Source organism: Dermacentor variabilis, chromosome 4, assembly GCF_050947875.1.
Source record: "Dermacentor variabilis isolate Ectoservices chromosome 4, ASM5094787v1, whole genome shotgun sequence".
In the NCBI taxonomy this organism is placed as follows: domain Eukaryota; kingdom Metazoa; phylum Arthropoda; class Arachnida; order Ixodida; family Ixodidae; genus Dermacentor; species Dermacentor variabilis.
The window spans coordinates 221737595-221759677 of NC_134571.1; positions in this window are offsets into that span (position 1 = coordinate 221737595).

Consider the following 22083-nt stretch of genomic DNA (forward strand, 5'->3'; position numbering starts at 1 on the left):
TTTCATCGACAAAGGAATAAAACGATAGTTGCAAGTAGCGCTCTGTGGTGTGTGTTTCTCTTCTGTGTCTCTCTTCAAAATGTTGCACAATCCAACTTTTAATATGCTTTTGCAGCGTTGTTAAGATGTACGCGGTCGTATGAGTAAGTTTATGGTAGAGTATCCAATCGTAGGCAAAGAGTCTAATGTTCACAAGAAAATTGTGCGTGTAAATTATAACTACATATATAAACAGAAACAACACACGTGCCAGTACGCCGCATTGGAGAAGTGGAGGAGTAAAGTAAGCTCAGAAGCGTAAATTGCTGGACCAGTTGGTTAATGTTTAAAGCGAAAAGAAACCAGCGAAACCCAAGAAGCAGAACCAGAAGGAGCCACACACACACACACACACACACACACACACACACACACTGTACACTGTTTGTGCCTCCTTCTGGTCTTGCGTCTTCGTTTTTGCTGTTTTTTTAGACTTCAAGTAAGCTCTTACGAGTTGGTTCGATTAAGCTTCAAGATATGTATTCGGTTGTTAGTGTATTTTTTATGCAGATGCCTAGAAGACGTTTGCTAATGTGAAATCTCATTTTGGTATTACTTTGCGGCTTGACACGAGATCAAGGGCGCTCTAACGTAAAACTATTCCAAACTTTTCTATTCCAATTCTGCGATCAGCCCTCCGCGATTGGTCAAGACCTTTTTTAGACCACCCACATTTCACCTGTTTGTCACACGACATCACGAAAACCACGGTAACTACCCATCTGATAAAGCGTGTACACATGGATTATGCATGATTTGACCGAAGAAAATAAAAATAGTTATTTCTGATTCCACGCCTCTTCGCCATTAGCCCCGGGCTATTGGTTAAAAGTTTTCGGGCTGCGCCCACTTCTCCTGCCTCTTACGCGACGACACAAAACCGCAAAAACTCGCCGCGTTAAAGTGACGTGTACGCGATAAAGATGCATTAATATGCCGAACAAAACTGAATTTTCTTCTGAATAGTCGCAGGCTGCCCCGTTCCGAAAGCAATAAAAGATGGCTGCCGCCGATCGCTCAGGCACTGGCTACTCGCACCTGTCGGAGAGCATCGGTTTATTTGCGTGTAATAAACCTTTTTGCGTGGCCGTGTAACCTTTTAGATCACTTTCGGCGCGTTTAGGACCTCGTTCTGCCAACTCTTCTTTGCTGCGGATCCGTTTTAGCGTTATTCTTATGGTTCCGTTGCATGCCGCCGCGACAGTCGACGAGCCACCGCAAGCTAAGTAAGCGAAAGCGGACCAATCACAGACGCCGGCACCACCCTCTTCGTCCGGTTATCGATGTTCAGTGCAGTGGCTCGGCCCTATCGAATCGCTCTCCACTTGAGCGTGCTCTTCGCCTCTTGTGAGCCAAATAGCTAAGACAAGCCGCTCAGTGTGGGCAGTGTTATTCGTTTTTCAAGCAAACAAAAGTGACCTCCTATGAACGACGAGATCATTTGATTGGTCTGTTCAGACAACCCTGCGGGTCACCGCTCGATGCTTGCGCAGGCGGTTACGCAAATTTGACGTCAGGATATTAGAATAAAAACACATTGGAATAGCTTTACGTTATACGGCCCCAAGTGTTCGTGCAAAATTAAGGAAATTAAGATATATTTGTTTTCGGTTACTTATGCAATTCCAAATGTTGCGTATTATTTGAACAAACTGAGTGTCTGTGAACTATATATCGCGGGAAATACGTTGCGATGGAGGTAATTGTTTTCAAGAAAAAATGATATCCTAAGGATATTGTCAAAAAATTTCGACACGCAGTGGTTGTTACAGATAGCCGAACAGTGAAGGGTTGACTGAATTGTGAACGATATTGTTTTGCTCCCTTCAAGCCTTGTGCTTGGAGTCGATAGTTAATCTTCAAATAGTTGAGTACTTCAAGATATACAGTGCTATGAAAAACAAAACACACACGAAACGCACAGAAAGAGAAACAACTTTATTGAAATTATGATTCTGCGGGGCTACTGCTAGTCAAGCCCCTCTTCCAGGGCCCCACTGGCTATTGCGACTCGCCGGGCCTGGTCGAGGGTCGCCAATTGGCTTCCCAAGTCCCGTTTGGAGAGGCGCGCCTCCCACGACCTTGCTAGGTGCGTCGTTAAGTAGTGGCAGGATGGCGTCTGCCGGACGCTGCGTACACTGGTAAGTTATGGGTTTAATTGTCGGGGTGGAGTCGCACCATGGACGTGTTTGTCGGGAAAATTTTTGTGGAGTCTGTGTAATGCGAGTGTGGTCAGGCGTTTGTTTGTATTCGGCGCCCGTCCCTCGCCTGTCACCTGCTGAGCTTGGGGTGAGGTGGAGAGGTCGAGCTTTTGCTATTGTTCCCTGTCGTTGTGTTCCAAGTATGTCTCTAGGTGTGCCACCGGAAAGGCGTCTGTTCGAGCGGTATGTAATGCGGCTGGGCCTCTTATACCTCGAGCCAGGCAACCCGCAAGACCGCTGCCTTCCACTCCAGTGTGCCCCGCACACAAGGTTATCCCGTCGTACACTTGGAGGCTTCGTCCCAATACTCGAAGGACCCCGGCAGGCAGAACTCCCCAAAGGAAGGGTCGGCAGGGGTCTTGCGACTCTGTGAGTATATAAGTTGACTGGCGTCTCAGCGTCTCGGATGGCCACATTGCGCTGGAGCGCTTGATGTGCGTATTGAAGCTGCTACGGTCGGCCTTCCCCGGTTCTTCGCGACTGCCCCGTAAGTGGGAATAACCGTCTGTCCTGGGGGTAAAAGCTCGCATCAGTAAAGTACTTGTCTGTGTCCTCCTGCCTTTTGCGCAGGATGGCCCCTCGGGCTTGTCGCCGTTGCGCCTGGTAGTAAATGTTCATGTTACGTGGGATGGGGTCCACGTGGATTCTTGCTCGTAGATAAGGCGGCATTAGTATCTACTCGTCTCCGCAGAACTGTAGAGATGGGGGGCAGTATAGTAATGTTAGCACAGCAAGCCCTTGGGGTGTTGCGCTGAGTCTCTCGCGCTGGGCAATGAATTTTGCTGCGGCGAGTTCTTCCTATGGGTTCCCCATGCCCAGCTCGCTCACGCGGTCTTTGCTCGTGTTTCGGGCAGGCCGAGGGCCGCCTTGCAGGCAATTCGGATCAGTTGATTTTCTTGGTCGATGTCGGTTTGTCGGGTGTCTTGGACAGGGAGAGGAATTGATATAATTCTGCTTATGACGAAGACCGGGGCTAGTTTCACAATGTCTGTCTCCTTCATTCCCTCTCTGATGCGTGCGATGCTGTTATTGAGGCTAGTAACATTGCGCACCGTGCGCTTGAGTTTGGATAGGGCGATGCCGGCACCGTCCATTTCCTGTATATGCATTCCGAGCCCTCTTATGCGCTGGACGTTTCTGATGCCTTCTCCGGCGAGAAGTAGTTCTAGTGGTGGAGCACTGTTGGCTTGAGTTATTGGTGGTTCAATATGTATGTATTCAATATTGTTCGGGGCAGATTTTATGCAGGCATGCTTTATGCATGATTCGACTGTTTAAGTGCTCATTGAAGTGTGTTCTGTTTGTTTCCAATGAGCCTTTGGTGGCCTAGAGCGTAATGTCGTCGACGTAAATTGACGCGCTGAGGTCTTCGTCTTTCTTTAACTTTAGGGCGAGTTTGCGCATTCGAATGTTGAATAGAGGCGCATAGAATATTGCACCCTGAGGCGTGCCGCGCTCCGGCATTTCATATGGGAGTGGCCATGACGGTCTGAGTGTAGTTGTGGCAGTGCGCCCACGCAGAAAATCCTTAATGTAATGTAATATTCTTTCTCCGCACCCGACATCCTCAAGTCCCTCTAGTATATGGTGCCGAAAGCCTTTTGAACGTCATGGGCGAGCAGGATTCTGTGTAGACTTCCCGGTAGAGGGCCGAGGACCCCGTCTATCAGCAGAAGGAAGACGTCCTTTGCAGAGCCTTCCCCACGAAAGCCGACCATTCATTCCAGAAGGAGCTTCTTACGCTCGAAGTGATTCTTTTGCAGGGAGCGCACGACTCTTTCAAAAAGCTTGCTCATGCGCGATGTTAATAAGATAGGCCGCAGCTGTCGGATCACGCCCGGCTTGCGCAGTTTTAGGATTATGATGACGTTGGCCGATTTCAATGGCGCTGGTACCCGACCTCCCTTTTTCCAGATCCGATCGATGAACAGACACACAATCTGTCCGATGGCTGTGTCACTGATGTTGCGGAGCGCAGCATTAGTTACGCACTCTGGTTTTGGTGCGATGTTTTTTTTTAGTCTGCGTGCCTGCGTAAGCTTCCGTGAAGGTTGGCTTCCCATGGTTCCCATGGTTGGCTTCCCCATGGTATTCTTTGGTTGCTGTTGCAGGTGTTTAGAGCCTCACCCATGTAGGTGTTTTTGAGTTGTTGCAGCAGCTCAGTCTTCATTCCTTGGTACTATTCTATCAGTGGCCGTATGACATTGGCCGTCTCCGTACGCGCACTGGTCGGATACAGCATGCATCAGTGTGGCCCTTGTCTTCTTGGTGCTCTGTGCACCTTAGAGGCAATCACAGGTGCTGTGCCAGTTGCTGTTATTGAGTGTTCGAGTTTAGGTGTTTGCTTCTACCGGCAGTTGGTAGATTCGTCGCCTTAGCTTGCGGTTCTGGCACTCTCTTGTCCACCTCTTGCGAAGGCTTAAATGAGCTTCCCAGAGATGGACTAAGTCGTTGTCTATAGCCCGTGTGTCCGGTGCGGCTTGGAACTTCCTAGTGGTGGCAGTGTAGAGTGCTCTTAAATTGTTACTCCATACTTCTGCCATAGTGGGTGCCGAGGGGGCAGTCTGCTGGCGTTCTGAATATTTCTCCCAGTCCGTCAGCCTGGCTGTCCGTACGGGTGGGCGGACCTTTGCAGTGTTCACCGTCATGCATAGTATGTAGTCGTCGCTGCCTAAGCTTTCCTCGAGGTTACTCCAGCTAACACCGCTGTCATCGTTGATAAACGTAAGATCCGGCGTAGTGTCCGAAGCCATGCTGTTGCCCCTCTTTGTAGGAACTCCCGGGTGTGTGAGCAGCAGTAACTGGTGGGCCTGGGTGGAGCGCAGGATATTGATTCCCTTGCTCATATCTCGCTTGTAGCTCCACTCGGTGTGCCATGCACTGAAATCGACAAGCAGAATTAATCGGTCCGGCTGTGACAGCAGTGTCGATGAGTGGTTCAGGATTGTAAAGTGGGCCCTGCGTTCGCTAGATAGACTGTACACGTGCACCAATATACATTTACGTCGTCATTTCTTGACCGGCCAAATTGCGACTATTTGATGGCGTTTCGAGCCCCGGTCTTACGGTCCCGGTAATGGCTAAGTCATTCATTGCAAGGGTCGCCACCGCTGTGTGATTTGGGTCGACATAAAGGTGGTAACACCCGATTGATTTCGGCGTTTCCCCGACTTCTTGTAGGCAAATGAGTTCGGGTAGGACTAGCGCCGCCTTGGTGTATTGTATGAGTGTAGCGTGTTTGTTGTGTAGTGAGAGACAGTTCCACCGCCAAATAGCAAGATTCTCTTGTTGTCTAGGTGCTGTGTTAGCCAGGTTTGGGAGTGCCCGCAGTTGCTACCTCAGTCTCCGTGGTTACAATGTATTTGACATGCGGCTTATTGTCGCCTATGCTGGATTGTCACTTGCGGGTCCTTCTAACCCCTTGGAGAGACTTATCCACCTACTGTCTCAGCTCCTGGAACTCCTTGTAAATGGGTTGTATATGTGTCTATATGTTGAAGTTCCTTTTTCATCTGAGCAAACATGTCTTCCATTTGCAGTGTGAGCGTTCTTTGCAGCTCCGCGAAGAGTGTTGCAGGTGATATCGGTGAATGTGGTGAGGTCTGTAGAGGGACCCTCGTGTCTCGGAGGTGTTGCGCGTGTTGTTGCTATCGAGTAGATAGTTGGGGTTTCTGTGGTCCCATGTGGGCTTTGAGTGGTTCTACATAGCCTTTTAGTATTTCAAGCTCATGTTTGATGCTAAGTTAAATTTCAGCTGGTTGTTTTCCACGGGAACGCGCTGATATTATTCCCTCTTTGTGATGGATTTGGTTGTGGAGGACGCAACCTCGGCCGAACTTACCTGTGCAAGTGTCTTCTGAGGGGTCCCAGCACCGTTCGGGGCGGTAGGCATCCCTGCTGGCTTCTTCACCGGAATGCGGGAACTCGCACGAGTCTGCCTCAGTTCGTCTGTCTCAAGTGGTTGTTTCAATCGCATGTTGCAGCTTAAATCACCTGTGAAATGAGCCCCCCCCCCCCCCCCGCAGGAGGCATAAGGAGGCACCGTTAATATGGCTGTCCGTCGGTATGATTTTCAAGTCCACGTAATTTGCAGATGCGGTGGCCTGGGTTGGAGCAGACAGCCGTGCGATGCCCTTTGTCGCGGCGGATCTTTCAGACTTGAATTGGGGCGCCGAATGGGCGGCACGAAAATTCCCCTCCGTTAGTTGCAGACCGTCTTGGGCAGTATGGGCCCACTTAAGTTCAGGGCGGCACTCGGTGTCACCTATCTTGAGCGCCTGTACCAGCTCTACACCGTGCATGCGCACCCGCGCACTTGCAAGCAATGTTTCGGCTCAAGTGTGCTGCGTAATTCCGTGAACCACTCCTCTCAGCACGTCTTGTCCAGTGGCCACGCACACTTTGACGGCATATGCGCGACCATCAATGGTATACCTCTGGCTTTCTCTGCCACCTCATGGTGCTTGGTGGAAAAATAGCTATGTTAGATCCCGGGTTCATTCGTAAGTTCAATTGGTCCCCAGAGAATTGGTGTTGGCAAGCTTCGATGACTGCTGTCGCAAGTGCGGGTGTTATGATGTTCTGCAGGGGTAGTCCCTGATGCGGCCTCATTGTGAGTTTAAAGTCATCTCTCCGTAATGGCGGCAGCTTAGGAAACTTCTTTCCTTTTCTAGTGGTAATGGTTTCCGAAGTGAGTTTGGCAGCCGCGTTGTCGTATTTGCGTTCCAATGCTTGTTGTTTGCGCTGACGCAACGTAAAAACCGTCTTTCAGTCGGCTCCCGTGTCGAGCGAGTTTGAGGGTGTAATATTTCCACTTACCTCCTCGTGGTGGTTGTGCCTGATCGCAGGTGTGGATGGCCCCGTCAGGTCCATTCCGTCGTCGTTTTCGACTTGACGAGCTCTTGTTCCAGACGTACAAGACTTTCGCACCACGCCGTGGCTATAGTTAGGTCTCACTCTGGAGCCGCAGATCGTGCCTCCGCGGCAGCCGCTACGGCTGTGCCGGCATTAGGCTTAGCAGTTCCGCGGCGTGGTACTGGGGCCCCATAACGTAAAACTATTCCAATCTCCTGACGTCAAATTTACGTAACCACTGAAGCAAGCATCGGGCGGTCACCCGCAGGGTTGTCTGGACAGACCCAGCAAATGCTCTGCTCGTTCACAGGAGGTCAATTTTGTTTGCTTGAAAAAGGAATAAGATTTTCTACACTGAGCGGCTTGTCTTACCTAATTGGCTGACAAGAGGCGAGGAGTACGCTCAAGTGGAAAGGGATTTGATGGGGCCGAGCCACTGCACTGAAAATCGATAACCGGATGACGAGGGTGGTGCCGGCGTCTTTGACTGGCCCGTTTTCCCTCACTTTGCTTGTGGGGGCTGGTGGAAAATCGCGGCGCCATGCAAAGGAAGCTTAAGAATGCTGCTAAAACGGATCCTCAGCAAAGAAGAGTTGGCAGAACGAGGTCGTAAATGGGCCGAAAGTGCTCGAAAACGTCACACGGCCACACAAAAATCTTTATTATACGCAAATAAACCCATACCCTCCAGCACGTGCTAGTAGCCAGTGCCTGAGCAATCGCGGTCAGCCATCTTTTATTCCTTTGCGAACGGGGCAGCCTGCGGCTATTCACAACGAAATTGAGTTTTGTTCGGCATATTAATGCATGTTTAACGCGTACACGTCACTTTGACGTGGTCAGTTTTTGCGGTTTGGTGACGTCGAGTGACAGGCAGGTGAAGTGGGTGCAGTCCGAAAACTTCTGAACAATGGCCGAGGGCTAATGGAGAAAAGGCGTCGAATCAGAAATAATTTCTTTTTTGCGTTCGACCAAATCATGCATAATCAGCGTGTACACATCACATCAGATGGGGACCTATGGCTGTTTTTGGGACGTCGCGTGACAGACATGTGAAGGGGGTGTGATCCAAAATAGGTGGGGGTGGACATATGAAGTGGGGGTGGCTGATTTCAGAAATGTAATACAAAAGTCTGGAATAGTTTTAGGTTATAGTGCCCCTGGCCTGTCTTAAATCGCTCCTCCCCGTGAGGACACCCCTAGGCCGAAAAAGCGGTGTCCACTGATGCCTCGTAACTTCAGGGTTCTGTCGGTGTGGGCTGTCGATGGGTCACATTGAGCTTTGCCACCGCAAAATTCATAGTATGCACAAGATTGGCGCTGGTTGTGCTTTTATTTCAATTTTCTGATATCTGTTACCACATTTCATATTGCCAGTAACGAACTCGCTCATCTGTCAACAGCTGTTAGTTCAACAATTCTTTTCAGAAACGTATTAGGTATATGGTCAGGCAAGTGTGGCTTCTTTAACGTGAACGTTGAATTTTTTTTGCTGTCCATGCACCGTTGACCAAAGCAACCCCCGGCTCCGAAAATCATTGAGTTTTGTCTAGAATGTCTTTTTCGCACTCGAAAAAACATTTCACTGCGAGCACTTCAAACTCGGGAGTGATTTCACGACAGCGTCCATGCACCGGGAGTTGCAGAATGCAAGCACAAAGCAAGCATATCGCATCACATCCGAGCACAAAGTTTCAAGAGCGTCTTCATGGCGAACGGACTCGCCGTGGCATCTCGCGGAGGCTGCAGAATGTACGGAGCGCATGGATATCATCTTCGAAACTTTATGGGTATAAAGTTCTTATAAACTTTTTTATCTGAAACGTGCATTGGTATTTCCAAAGTTGTGCTTCCGTTTTTCAATTGCGGAACATTGTTGGTTTTAGGCTGTTATAAACATTTGACCCCAAAGGTGTATTGACTTTTCTAAAGTCGTTCATCGCTACAGCAAGGCAACCAAATCAACCCACTATCCGATAAGTTGACAAAGCACGCAGCGAGGTTCGATGAGACGAAGCGTTGTGGTTATTTATTTGTGCCCGCCATCTCACGCAAAAAACTATCCAGATTTTTCTCACCTACTCCAAAGCATCCATGTCAAGACACTAAAGCCAGCAAAGGTAGCTACGTTCTTATGTATTTTTTCAACTTTGCTTTTATTCACGAGGATACATTGAGCCTCTTCAATTATTTTGTTCTCGCTACCCTACCCGCGGGCTGCCAGAGCCAGCAAGAGCGCATGCTTTTTTACGTGTTGCCTCGACCACCGCGCGGCGCAGTTCGGTGCGCGTTCGGTTTTCTCTGGCCGAGTGGGTTTTTGCCTGGAAGAGTTTCTTTCTTGCTAGCAGACGAGAAAGAGGAACAATGGTGGCTCGCGACCATCACTTTAGGGACTCGACGCATTGCACCGTGTTCGCTTGAGAGCAGCATCTCGGGAAAGTCTTGTCTAGCTGGTGCAGGATACCGAGAAGTATGCGTGTGGTTCTGGTGGACCAAACGTCTCACGTTTTCTTCGATATTCCTTCGGTAGCCACTTTAGGGGCCCAAAGTAGGCATTCGATTGTGGAGATACTTTCCTTTGAGTTGTTTCATTTCGGTGCCCCCGCCCCACAAAAGGAAGAAAGACATTGTTGTGGCACAGCGAATTGCCGCATGGTGAAAGTTCGATTTTGTTACTTCTTTTGCGAAAAGGAAAGCAATGGGCCACGGGATGCTTCACTTGCCGTATACTCTTATTATGTTATTGAGATAGCCATTATATGGACGCTACCGATGCATTACTGCAGTCGCCCTCATGTTCCGTATAAAGTCCACGGGCGATAACATCGGGACCGCGCGCCGCATACTGTATGGTCGAGTGAAAGCGTAGGGGGGGGGGGGGAGGGGGGTGTGGCACCGAAAGCGGAGCGTTAAGCGGCCAAGCGGATTTTCCGCGCGGCAAGGCGGTGAGCGCGCGCCTGTTCAGGCCGGACGGCTTGCCTGGCGTCACGCACCGCATGGGAGGCGGAGCATTTAGCGTTTTCGTGGCGCACGTGTGGCCATCTCTTGGCACCGGTCGTCCGTCCTCAACGCGCGCGCGCGACCGTCGTCACCGTGCCACCGTCGTCCGGCCAGCCGCTCTCGCTTGCTAACGACTTGTCAAGAATGATCAGCTCGGACGAAGAAGACGAAATAGTTGGAATTCTACTCGCCGCTTCTTTAGCAGCTTTTCAAAGCGAGCAGCTGAAAGCTCGAAGGAAGACAGCCTGCCAACGTTGCTGATGGGTTCGCCCCACCTTGCAGGAACGAGAGAGAATGGTTCATGCCAGTGGTTTGATTCTTGTATTCAGTGTCCTTGTGTACGTAGTGTCTCTTGTCATATAGCATCGGGCAACATTTGCTTGTGTCGATCAAAAGTGCAACGCAAAATCCAGATCTCTCGGTGGATGCCATTTTGAGTCGGCTTGTCTCTTCGAGCCTTGATTGTCTGCGGGAACGCGGGAAGCTCCGGCACGGTGAGAAAAATCGATCCGAGACCGATCGGACTCCCACCTCGTTTTCCGCCTGCTTTGCCCACTCGGCGAGGATGTTTTCGCCGCTTTCCGTTTTCCGCCTGCCCACTTTGCCCGCTCCGCCTTCGGTGTGAATGCGCCTTCAGTCTTGTGTGCGCAAAGGAGAAAAGCAGGGAGGAAGCGCGCCGCCTTCCGTCACGCCCGATACATCGGGGGGAGTGGATGGAATGGGGGCCAGATCTAGGATTCCGTGAATCTGTGATTGCGCAACATGTTTATTTGTCTTATTTGATGCATTAGATACAGGGACTTTTTCTTAGATACGTAGATTAATTGAAGTCTGATACGCATATTTAAATATATTGTTGCGAGGCTTTGTGTATAAGTGCAGGGGACTTTCTTTCCAGTGACACTTTTCTGCCCTTTATCAAGCTGTATCTTCGCATTTCTAATGTAAGAGGGCGAGTCAAATGAAAGTGAGCCTACCCACCCCGCGCAATAATGGTTCGGTTTATTATCTGCGAGGCATCACACAGGCACCTCTTATTTAAAAAACTGACATGCAGGGGTGAGGATAAATGTTCTTTAATTCTCTCATACACTGAGTTGAAAATGGTTGCGTGACGTAATGGACGCTCCAGAAGTTCAGCAGCGTGGTGCCGTGAGATATTTGACTGCTGAAGGTGCTTTCTAAAAAGAAATGAGTCGCCGTATTGCTGCCGTGTTCCTTGAACATTGCATTTCATTGGCCAGTGTGAAGAGTTGGAGCAAATGGTCCAAAGAAAGACAGGAAAGTTACAAAGACGATCCAAGACAGGGCCAAAGCCACCATGCAATCAGCAACAACAAAATTGCAAAGGTTGATGAGCTGATGAGACAAGCACCGAGGATCAGCATCGACGAACTGGCCGAGCGTGTGAACATTAGTCACGGTTCCGGGCATGCCATAATTCATGAACATCTCGGTTATCGGCTCTTGTGCACGCAATGGATGCCCAAGATTTTGAACCACCGCCAGAAGATGGAGAAGTTCGGCGCTACCCTGATTCATCTGATCCGGTATCACGATGCTGTTGAAGACTTGTCTGCAATTATGATCGGGGTCGAGTCATTGTGCCACTACTACGAGCCTGAAACATGACGGCAAAGCTTACAGCGGAAACATTCGAATTCACCACCCCCAAGAAAGCAAAGGCCGTCATTTCCGCCGGAAAGGTGTTGTTCACTTTTTTTCGATCGTCAAGGGCCATTACTGATAGAATTTGCTCAATCTTGCGAGGCTATCAATTCTTTCTGATATTGTGAAACGCGGGATCGGCTACGTGTCTCAATCAAGAACAAACGACTTGGAACATTGACAAATGGGGTCAAGTTGTTCAACGACAATGCCCGTCCCCACGTCTCTGATGTGGTTAATATAAAACTGCGAAGTTCAAGAGGGAAACGCTGCAATATCCGCCATACAAATCAGATCGGTCGCCTTGCGACTTCCACATTTTGGGGCAATTGAAAAAGCCAGCTCTAAGCAACCAGATTCTTGTCGGACGATGACGTGAAGGAGTCAGTTGCAGACTTTTTGGAGCAGCAACCCAAGGAGTTTTATCAGACGGGAATCACACTACTTGTTAGTCAATGGGACAAATGTCTGATTGCTCATGGAGACTACTTTTAAATGAAGTACTCCGTTTGTTATATATTCGCATTGGATCACTTTGATTTGACTCGCCCTCGTATATATTGCAGAACACCTGCTTTTTATACGTGCTCTCTGTTGCGACTATAATTTCGATGCGATTACTTACGAAACAGGACCGGTGACAGTTGCTTCTGCGTAATGCATTGGAGCAAATGACAGCGTCATTGAGATTTTTCACGGGCCATTCCATGTGTGCAAGAATGTAAACAACGTTCTTGAAGGACAAAGTTTCATTAACATATTGATCCTCAACTTGTTCATTTATTGGCCCTTACATTTTTCATATCAGCGGCATGCAATGCTTTGCTGGTTCCGAACTGATAAAGTTCTAAAGTTCGTGCGATATTTTATTTTCTTATTGAATAGACAAAAACATGGAAGCATTGATATCAGTTACTTTGGCCACAATTTTTGGCACATAAGAGTATATTCTTTCATTAAAAAACTTATTATTTTACTTGTTTGGACAGTGCGTAGCATTCAAGAATTCGTTTGCAGGATCTTGCAACGGCAATGCAGTTATTATTCATGTATTTGATTCCTCTACAAATTGTTTAAGAGTAAGCTTTAGCTCGGGCCCAACTTCGATGTGATCTATTCAGATACATGTAAAACGCTGAAATGCTTTGCTGAGATAACCCCTGGATCAATTATAATGAAATTTGTTGCATTTGAGAGAGAAAGTTGAATTCTAATGTCTGTTGGAAGCGGAATTTTGATTTAGGGCCGGAATTTCTTTTTAAATCTTTTGAAAAATTCGAAAGCTCGAAACAATAGAAGCACGATGTTTACAAACTAATAGATATCACCGTTCTGTACACGGCATCTACTATAACTGTCAAAGCGGACAAATTTGCTATGTCATTTTCTATCTTGCGTGAATTGGTTACGTTGTGTACAAGGGTTCTGCAAAAGCCGTATTTCCATAATACTAAATTTTTTGAGGCTCATGTGTAACATCAATTTTGTTCCGCTGTAGATGCACTATTAGGTGCAATTCACAGAATTCTGATATCATTTTTTATTGTTGAGTTAGAGTTTTAAACTTGACAGTTTCGTTTCCTGAAAGTTTGCAATTTTTGCCAATTTTTAATAAAGAATTGACAACCTAAATGAATATTCGAAACGAACAGTCACTAAGATATTTTCTTTTAAATGCAACAAACCTCGTCACATTTGGTGCATTGGTTGCGGCGAAAAACGAATTCTCCTTCTCGATGTAGCTAGATAGGAGCGCCAAGCTAAAGCTTCCTCTTACGGAGGAGGCCGAACTGCAACGTCAGCCCCCCCCCCCCCCCCCGCGAACAAAATTTCTGGCTACGCCAGTGTACTCCGCAGATAACTTTTACGTTTTTATGTTTATCGGCACAGGTGAGAGCGATAATGCGGACACGTGCGGAGGTTCCTGAATGGAATATATTTATGTTGCTTGCTTTCCAAAAAAAAAAAAAAGACCAGTTGGCAGTCTGCGCTGCGGGTGTGGTGTGTGTTTCTTTCTTGTGTGCTCGTTTTTTTTCGAGCGGTTAAAAAGAAGCGTCTAAAGCTATGAACCAACTAGCCCGCCACAACGTCCTCCTCAACTACGATCGTAATATTCTCTTCGGCTTCCTTTAGTTTTCAATCTCAGTTGCTAATGACTTGAGTGAGCTTGTAAACAAGGCTATGTTCGAACTTTTTTAAATAGTTTGTTTGTCTTTTAAGTAGAAGTGCTTGAATTGGGCAGTTTCCAAAACGGTTCGAATCAAAATTTTAACGAAACACGACCTCCAGATAGCAAAGCTAATATGAAACATCTGGTTCTTCTTGGATAATGGGAAATGTATAGTTTTCGTAGAGTTCATGGGGCAAAAAAAAACAAGAAACAGAAGCCTATTTGCATTTATTGGTACGTACATAAAAAACTTGGTGAAACTTGCTCTGCCGGTGAACTAAGGAACTTGTAAATATAAAAACTTCTTTCAGTTATCTCCTGCAACAAAACAGTGAGAGTAATTAAAAAGGGTGCAGCTCGTCACTTCATGTATGGTAGTGTTGCGTTCTTCGGGGGAGATAGGTGCAATACTCAAGCAGTGTGCAACCGCTAAACCAAGAATGTAGCTGAAGCGAACGATTCGACAAATGGTCTTGTATTCGTCAAGGCAGCCAGTTCTACGACTTGAAGCCTACAACTTCCAGGGAACTTGTCTCTCTCATATTTCAAATTATTCCAGTCTGCATTGCTTTAAATGTATGCGAAGGTGGTGAACCAGTTCATACAATAAAGATCTTTATCCAAATAGAGACAATTTTTTATATGAGCTGCCTAGGAATGCAGCATTTTAGTTGAGTGACTAGTAACCATGAGCAAAAGTTCGCTGTCCCCTCGGTCCTCTCAAATACTGGTGCCTCAATTGAATAACCGAGGCTCTCTGGCAGCATAATTATTTAGAACAGCGTTCACTAGCACCACAATCTTTCTTTCAAGATTACAATGCGTTATTGTTTTACAACGAAAACGAATATTCGACAATTTCAAGTATTCTGTGCAGAATTAGAATACGAATCGATTTTTAAAGGTTATTCGTTCGTACTGAATGATTTTTACTTCACCTCGCGTTCTTAACATATGTGATACACAAAATATTCACCGACATTTACGATACTCAAAATGCAAAATTTGAGCGCCGCTGTATACGTGTTCTCAAGTCGCAATATATTGCCTGGCGCCACGAATATGTCCCATGTGGCCCACTGTAAACGTATCGAACTGCAGCGCGACAGCCTTGCTAATCGGGAGATCGCGAGAGGCAGCGCGTGGTTGATGCGTGGGCGCGGTTCACAGTAGCCGCCGCAGGCTGACATCCGCTCGTGCAGCGCTTTGTTTTTATATATAGTATTAGTGGACGTGCTCGCCGCATTCCATCGGTGAGCAGACAACGGTGCACTACTGGGACGCCATCTCGTAGCGGTCGTCGTAGCAGAGCCCGCCTTGTGTGGCACGGCGCCTTTCTGCCCACGCTTGCGCCACACCTTCCTCCTCCGCTTTCCTCCTCAGACTCTCTTCGCTATCGCCGTCTTTCATCACCTGGTGCGCTCCGCGTTCGCTCTTTCATTCTTCGTTGTACTCGTTCGCACGGTTGTGCCGAGGGTCGCGGACGCTAAACGCAAACTGGCGCCTACGAGCTTCGCTCTAAAAGTACGGCTATTCGGTTTGTTTTCATTTGCTGTACTGTGGACGTTATCTTGAATGCAATGATATAAGATAGCTTTAGGCCGCTGCAAGACTGTTTATGGGTTACGATCTACATCCTTAAATATAGTTGCTCGAAAGCGCTTCTTTTTGGATAGTCGGGTATCCAGCTCTCTTTATCTGCAAAACTAATAATTGAATTAGGTTTCGCAGTATAGTGTCGTGAATGCGAATAGTGCACAGGGTTATCCTAAATTACTCCGGTTAATGTGCAGATTACTACGTTTGTCCCTACCTACACGCCGGAACGATTAGCAGTAGTTCAATAAATTGCTTTCTTCTTCTCTAGTTGCTTTTGCCCTCTCGGACGAAAAGATAGAATCACTAGGAATATTTTCAGAGTATCGCATTTGTTTTCTGCGAGCCGCCACGGCAGAGGTTCGCTTGTGGCAAGTGACCCCTCTTTGAGTACTCGAAACGTCAACAACAAAAGAGTATTCGAGAATAAGAGTGGCAGATTTGCAAATGCACTGTAAATGTGATAATATCCACAGCACGTCAAACTACTCGCATAAACATCATTGGTCAGACCACAAATGGAATATGCAGCCGCCATCTGGAACCCTCATCAAACGTATATCATCAATGCACTCGAGTAAGTTCAGAATCGTGCGACTAGATTCATCCATTCTTCATATTCATATAGCATCAGCATTCCACACTTAAATGCACATTCTAGCTCGACATCTCTTGCTTTTCTTCGTCGCATCGCCATCATACATTCTTTTTACAGCTCGCTAACCCGCCCACCTTACGTCACGCCATCATCTTCACGCATGTCACCGCGCATCAGCCATCAACTCCAAGTTTCTCGTCTTCGAACACGAACTGTCGCTTTTCAATCTTCATTTTTTCCTTGAACTGCCAAGGACTGGAAGGACCTACCCTTCAATGTCGCTGCCATCACATGCCATTCACAATTTCTATAAACTGTTTAAACTTGTATTTCAATGTAACACCTGCCTTTTGTTGTATCCACATGTTAACCACCCCTTATGTAATACCCCGAAGGGGGTCTTTAAGGCAAGAAAATGAAATGAATTATATTCAGGGAGTAAAATACGCAGTAAATATACATAAGCACGTCTATTTACCATTACGTATGACCGTATACGAAAATAACCTTACGCCTCACGTGAATGAAGCGCTGTTAACGAGTTGCTTACAACGCGGATTATGCTCCTTAAATGGCTTATTTCTTTGACTATGTAAATGGCAGGCACGCATTCGCAAGTAAAGATATTGTGCAGAAACCACCCACGATGACCGTCAATGTAAGCGAATAGCCCGACCGAACGAACGGGTGAAAGAAGGAACGAGCACGCGAACGAACGAGCGAATGAGCGACCGTCCCGTCCCCGCCGTCTTTCACTGCAACTCGACAGAGCGAGAGCGAACGCGTGACCCTGAACCCACCCGTCCCCGCGAATTGTTTGCACGAGAGCCCTTTCCGTCGGTTCTTTTCATGATTCGTCTGGGGACGCAAACGGGCGCTTGAATGAGCCTGAACACCGACGGAACATTCAGTCGGCTGTCAACCTGCGTTTCCAGCGCAACACAACCCCAATGCGAGTGCGCCAATAACCATTTTTGATACGAATTCACTGAACGCATGCAAGTAAGCTTGCAGCTCCGGACCTTGCGAACGTAGCACTTGACGCAAGATGTCACCCATCAAGCCAGGGCGACAGTGTGAGAGCATCGCAACCATCGCTGCACATTTCATGCACTGTTCTGACACTTACCGCGCAGTACGTTCATGCCCATCGGTATCTTAAAATCACGTACAATAACCATTTTGAGAAACAAAAAAAATATTTCAATTTAGCCGTACGGAACGCGATATGCAGGCGCTAAAAGCTCAATTTCTTATTCAACAAACGGCAGCAGTGCATCGGCCATGTATAGGTGGTCAGGGAGGGATATGGCTGCCGCCGCCCAATGTTGCCGGCATGCTGCGTACCTTTGTCGTACTGTGAACTATTCCCCATTGTTTCTGCGAAAAAGAGCCGCTCAGGGGCACCAAGTGAAGAATACCTGAACCGTGCTTTATGCATGATTAGGTTGGCTTATGATTTGACAAAGGTTAAAAGCCGTCGTCATGTCTTCTAGAAACTCCTAAGATAAGGCGTTCGTGAAGCTTATTGTATGTTCGCATCTTTAAGGTTAATATCACCAACTAATATCAGGATAGTTTCAAGCAAGGGGAGCATGTACGTAGATAGGTACTGCAAAACTTCGTGTTTAGAAGAGTGTCTCTCTTGTATTGTGAACTTGCGGATGCCTGGGACGCTCTTAACTCCTTCGTGCCGCGCTACAATCCCTAGCTGTACTAAATTATTGCGAACAGTAGCGCAATTATTTTTAAAGCTTCCTGTTGTCTAGTTGTTCGACTTCCTACTCCTGTATAGACTTGCTCTTGCTGGCGGTGCCACACGGATTGTGTGCTGCCATCTGCTAGAAGTGCGACGAACTGAGACGAAACCAGCTCGTCCATGTCATTGTAGTAAAGCGAAAAGTATACTGTCTACGAGCTGACCGCGCCCTTCGCTATTTTTACCTCAGACATGTGGAGAAATCAAACTCTTTCATGGCACAAATGAGGTTAAGGTGAAAAAGATCTGCGTCAGCTAATCACGCTTGATAGAAGGGGGAAGCAGTCGGGTAGTAAGAGACGATAAGAGGACATAAGCTCTTTATTTAATGAAATAAGAACGTTTACGAAAAGACTACTATTAAGCAGAAGTTGAAGCACTTTCGACGGTCAGCTTCTTAATTATTGGGCATCACCCCACATTCTGGTGTTACCTTCATTGAGTAAAAGGCTACGATCGATCAGCATGCTCTAGCGGCATCATAAATACATAAGACAATGAAGGACCGCCCAAAAGGAGCTAGAACACTAGCGACGAGGCACCAGCCGTCATGTACTTGTGTAGTGAATTTGTAGTAAGATAAGTGGCGTGTTGAAGCAAACAAATGCATGAAAACAGTCATACGCAGAGAACGCGCCACTGGTTTTAATCTTTCGCGAGACTGACTGAACTTTCACTCTCGCCAGAGCGATTTAGAATTCCCTTACCACATTAATCTAGACTATATTTGCTAACACTATCGTTGATATATCTATAATCAATGCCATGACGACATCAAATATGGGGCGAATAGCACAGTGCTACACAATTCAGAAAGCGTAATACTCGACGGAACTTTCTAGAGGTCCGAGAATATTCAAACGTTTGCAATGATGAATCAAATAGTGTCATTTATGATTCTGTCTTGGAGTCGAATAGTCACTAAATATGTATAAATATGAATACTTTTCAAATACATTTTGGATATCTTTAAACATCAATCACCTGCAAGCTATCATGAAATTGGAGGAAAAATAGGACAGATTTTATGCCCACGTGCTTAGAATGAGCATAAAGGATGAGAATATTTGCAATGTAGCAGCCTATGAAACTCAGGAAGCCACACTTTACCGGCTGGACGGCTATCATTCGCATTGTCTTTTGCTCTTGCTTATGCGAAGAAACTGATCATTTCTGGCTAATGCTCTATTGGTGTTTTAGTAAATATCGCGTCGTAAGTTGCAATGCAATGAAAAAACATGCTAGCGTTATGAATACAAGGATTGGGAACATCGTCGTATATTCATTGAGAAAACGGTTGCTCGTTATTTGAAAGTTGTTTGAAAATTATTCGATTTTCAATTTCATTTATTTCTTGCACTATTGGATGGGTTTGTGATTCCGTCTTAATATTACAATTCGCAAACCCCTACAGGGTCCGCAATCAGTATTCGCGAACGGTGGCTAATGGCTGTCAGATGTTTATTTTATTGTTCTTTAGAAACATATTTCTGGAAAGCATGCATTAACCACCTAATAGTTTCAGGAATTCGCGCAAACTTTGAAAGCCGTTAGTGCATTAGAAGCTGCAGACAATGTAACAGACACTTTTCTTACCTTATGAGAGCAAACCTTTACTTAACCAGTAACCATTTCTAAATATTTCAGGTCGGTCGTTCAACTGGAAAAGTGTTCAGGATTCCAACTATTGAAACGAATGTTGGAACCAGCAGTTCCTGGATTTTTTTCTTTGATGACGAATACTCTCTTATCGAAAAGGTTCGTCAAAACTTCGTACACGTCGTCTTTGTTAAAATTCACACGGCGTGAGCTTAACACTTGTGCTTAATAAATGAAATAAAGAAACGATAAATTAATGGAAATTAAAGCGTATGAAAAAACAACTTGCCGCTGGTGGGAACCCAACCCACAACCGTCGCATTTTGCGTGCGATGTTCTACCAATTGAGCTACCGGGCGCTGTTTTTCCATCCACTTGTGGGTTCGGTTCCCACCTGCGGCAAGTTGTATGTTCATCCACTTTAATTTCCATTAAGTTATCGTTTCTTTATTTGATTTATGAAGCAGAAGTAATTTCCCCTATGTTCTCCTTGGTGTCAGTGTTTGTTGGCTTCTTATGACATGACCAATAAAAATCGGGCCCCTCGGTTCACCCCGTTTCTTCTCGTACATACATATATATATATATATATATATATATATATATATATATATATATATATATATATATATATATATATATATATCGCAAAGTCTATGGAAGACGGTCATCGCACTTCCTACTTTATTCAAAGGTAGTAGCGACGGGATGATATTGCCTTGCTTAGTAACTCAGGGGACCAATTGCAATGCATGCTCACTGACCTGGTGAGGCAAAGCAGAAGAGTGGGTCTAAAAATTAATCTGCAGAAAACTAAAGTAATGCTTAACAGTCTCGGAAGAGAACAGCAATTTACAATAGGCAGTGAGGCACTGGAAGTCGTAAGGGAATACATCTACTTAGGGCAGGTAGTGATGGCGGATCCAGATCATGAGACGGAAATAATCAGAAGAATAACAATGGGCTGGGGTGCGTTTGGCAGGCACTCTCAGATCATGAACAGCAGGTTGCCATTATCCCTCAAGAGAAAAGTATATAATAGATGTGTCTTACCATTACTCACCTACGGGGCAGAAACCTGGAGGCTTACGAAAAGGGTTCTACTCAAATTGAGGACGACGCAAGGAGCTATGGAAAGAAGAATGAGAGGTGTAACGTTAAGGAATAAGAAAAGAGCACATTGGGTGAGGGAACAAACGCGAGTTAATGACATCTTAGTTGAAATCAAGAAAAAGAAATGGGCATGGGCAGGACATGTAATGAGGAGGGAAGATAACCGATGGTCATTAAGGGTTACGGACTGGATCCCAAGGGAAGGGAAGCGTAGCAGGGAGCGGCAGAAAGTTAGGTGGGCGGATGAGATTAAGAAGTCTGCAGGCATGGCATGGCGACAATTAGTACATGACCGGGGTTGTTGGAGAAGTATGGGAGAGGCCTTTGCCCTGCAGTGGGCGTAACTAGGCTGATGATGATAATGACGATGAGTAGCGACGGAGCATAATACAGTGGCCCATCCATGAATGAAGAAACTAACTTTTACTGGGCGAACTTGTGCGCAGAAAAGCCAGTTATAATACCCTAGTTACACGGGCAGCTTAACCGTGGGTAAACATAACTGCGGGTAACTCGCTCAACCGAGGTTAACGCGAACCGTAGTCCGCCAGAGTTACGCGGGCTATCCCAATCTCGGTTAATGGCCTGATAACGCGTCACGTGATCTCTTGTGTACAGGCTTCATTTTGAATAATTTTTCTTCGACATTTGATTACAGTGGTATAAAGATGTTATTTTTCATCAAAACAATTCTCATATTTGAGTTTTAACGTGTAAGACTGCGTTTTGCACGTGTAGGTCATTTATTTTCGACACTCCTGCTCTCAGTTGCGAGCATGCCCGGTGGGCATACAACTATATAAAAAGTCAAAATTAAGGGTCACTAATGGGTGAGTATAAACTAAAACTAACCCAACAGAACGAAAAGTTAAAGACATGCTTAGTGAGGAAATGAATGTTTCAACTAACAAACGTTGGTTACATAATTAAAGGTAGTACAAGTTTACGCGAATGCACTCTGGAGCTACACGCTTGAATTTACAAAAAGAAAGAATAAAAAAGGAAGAAAAGGCAGTGCTTTCAGGTATTAATGTATGTACCCGGCGGTTTCACATTGCACAAATTATCACAAAAAGTACATATTAAAAATGCTGAAGTTATAAGTTTAAAAGCAGCGCGATTAAACTGGACGGAATATCGAGACGCACACAAACACACAGCGTTTCTGTGTCTGACTTGCTCAGTCTCATTGCGCTGTTCTTAAATTTTGAAATTTGTGTGTAGCCGTCATCTCTGTGTAGAGGCGCGCGTTTCGACTGCTTGAGCGCAGAGCTGGCCGGCCCAGATGCGCCGCAGTGTTCGCATCAGGCCCACATGGCGCGCGCTTTGCAAGAAGCGCCAGCGGTGCACTCGGTAGGAGTACCGCCCGCCGTTTAGCCCGTTTCCGAAACGTCAGTCATACTAAACCGAGGTTGCCAAGCTCGGTTGGCGGTCAACCGCGATTAGCGGTCTAACCGCCGTTTAGCCTGCCGTGTAAGCGCGCTAA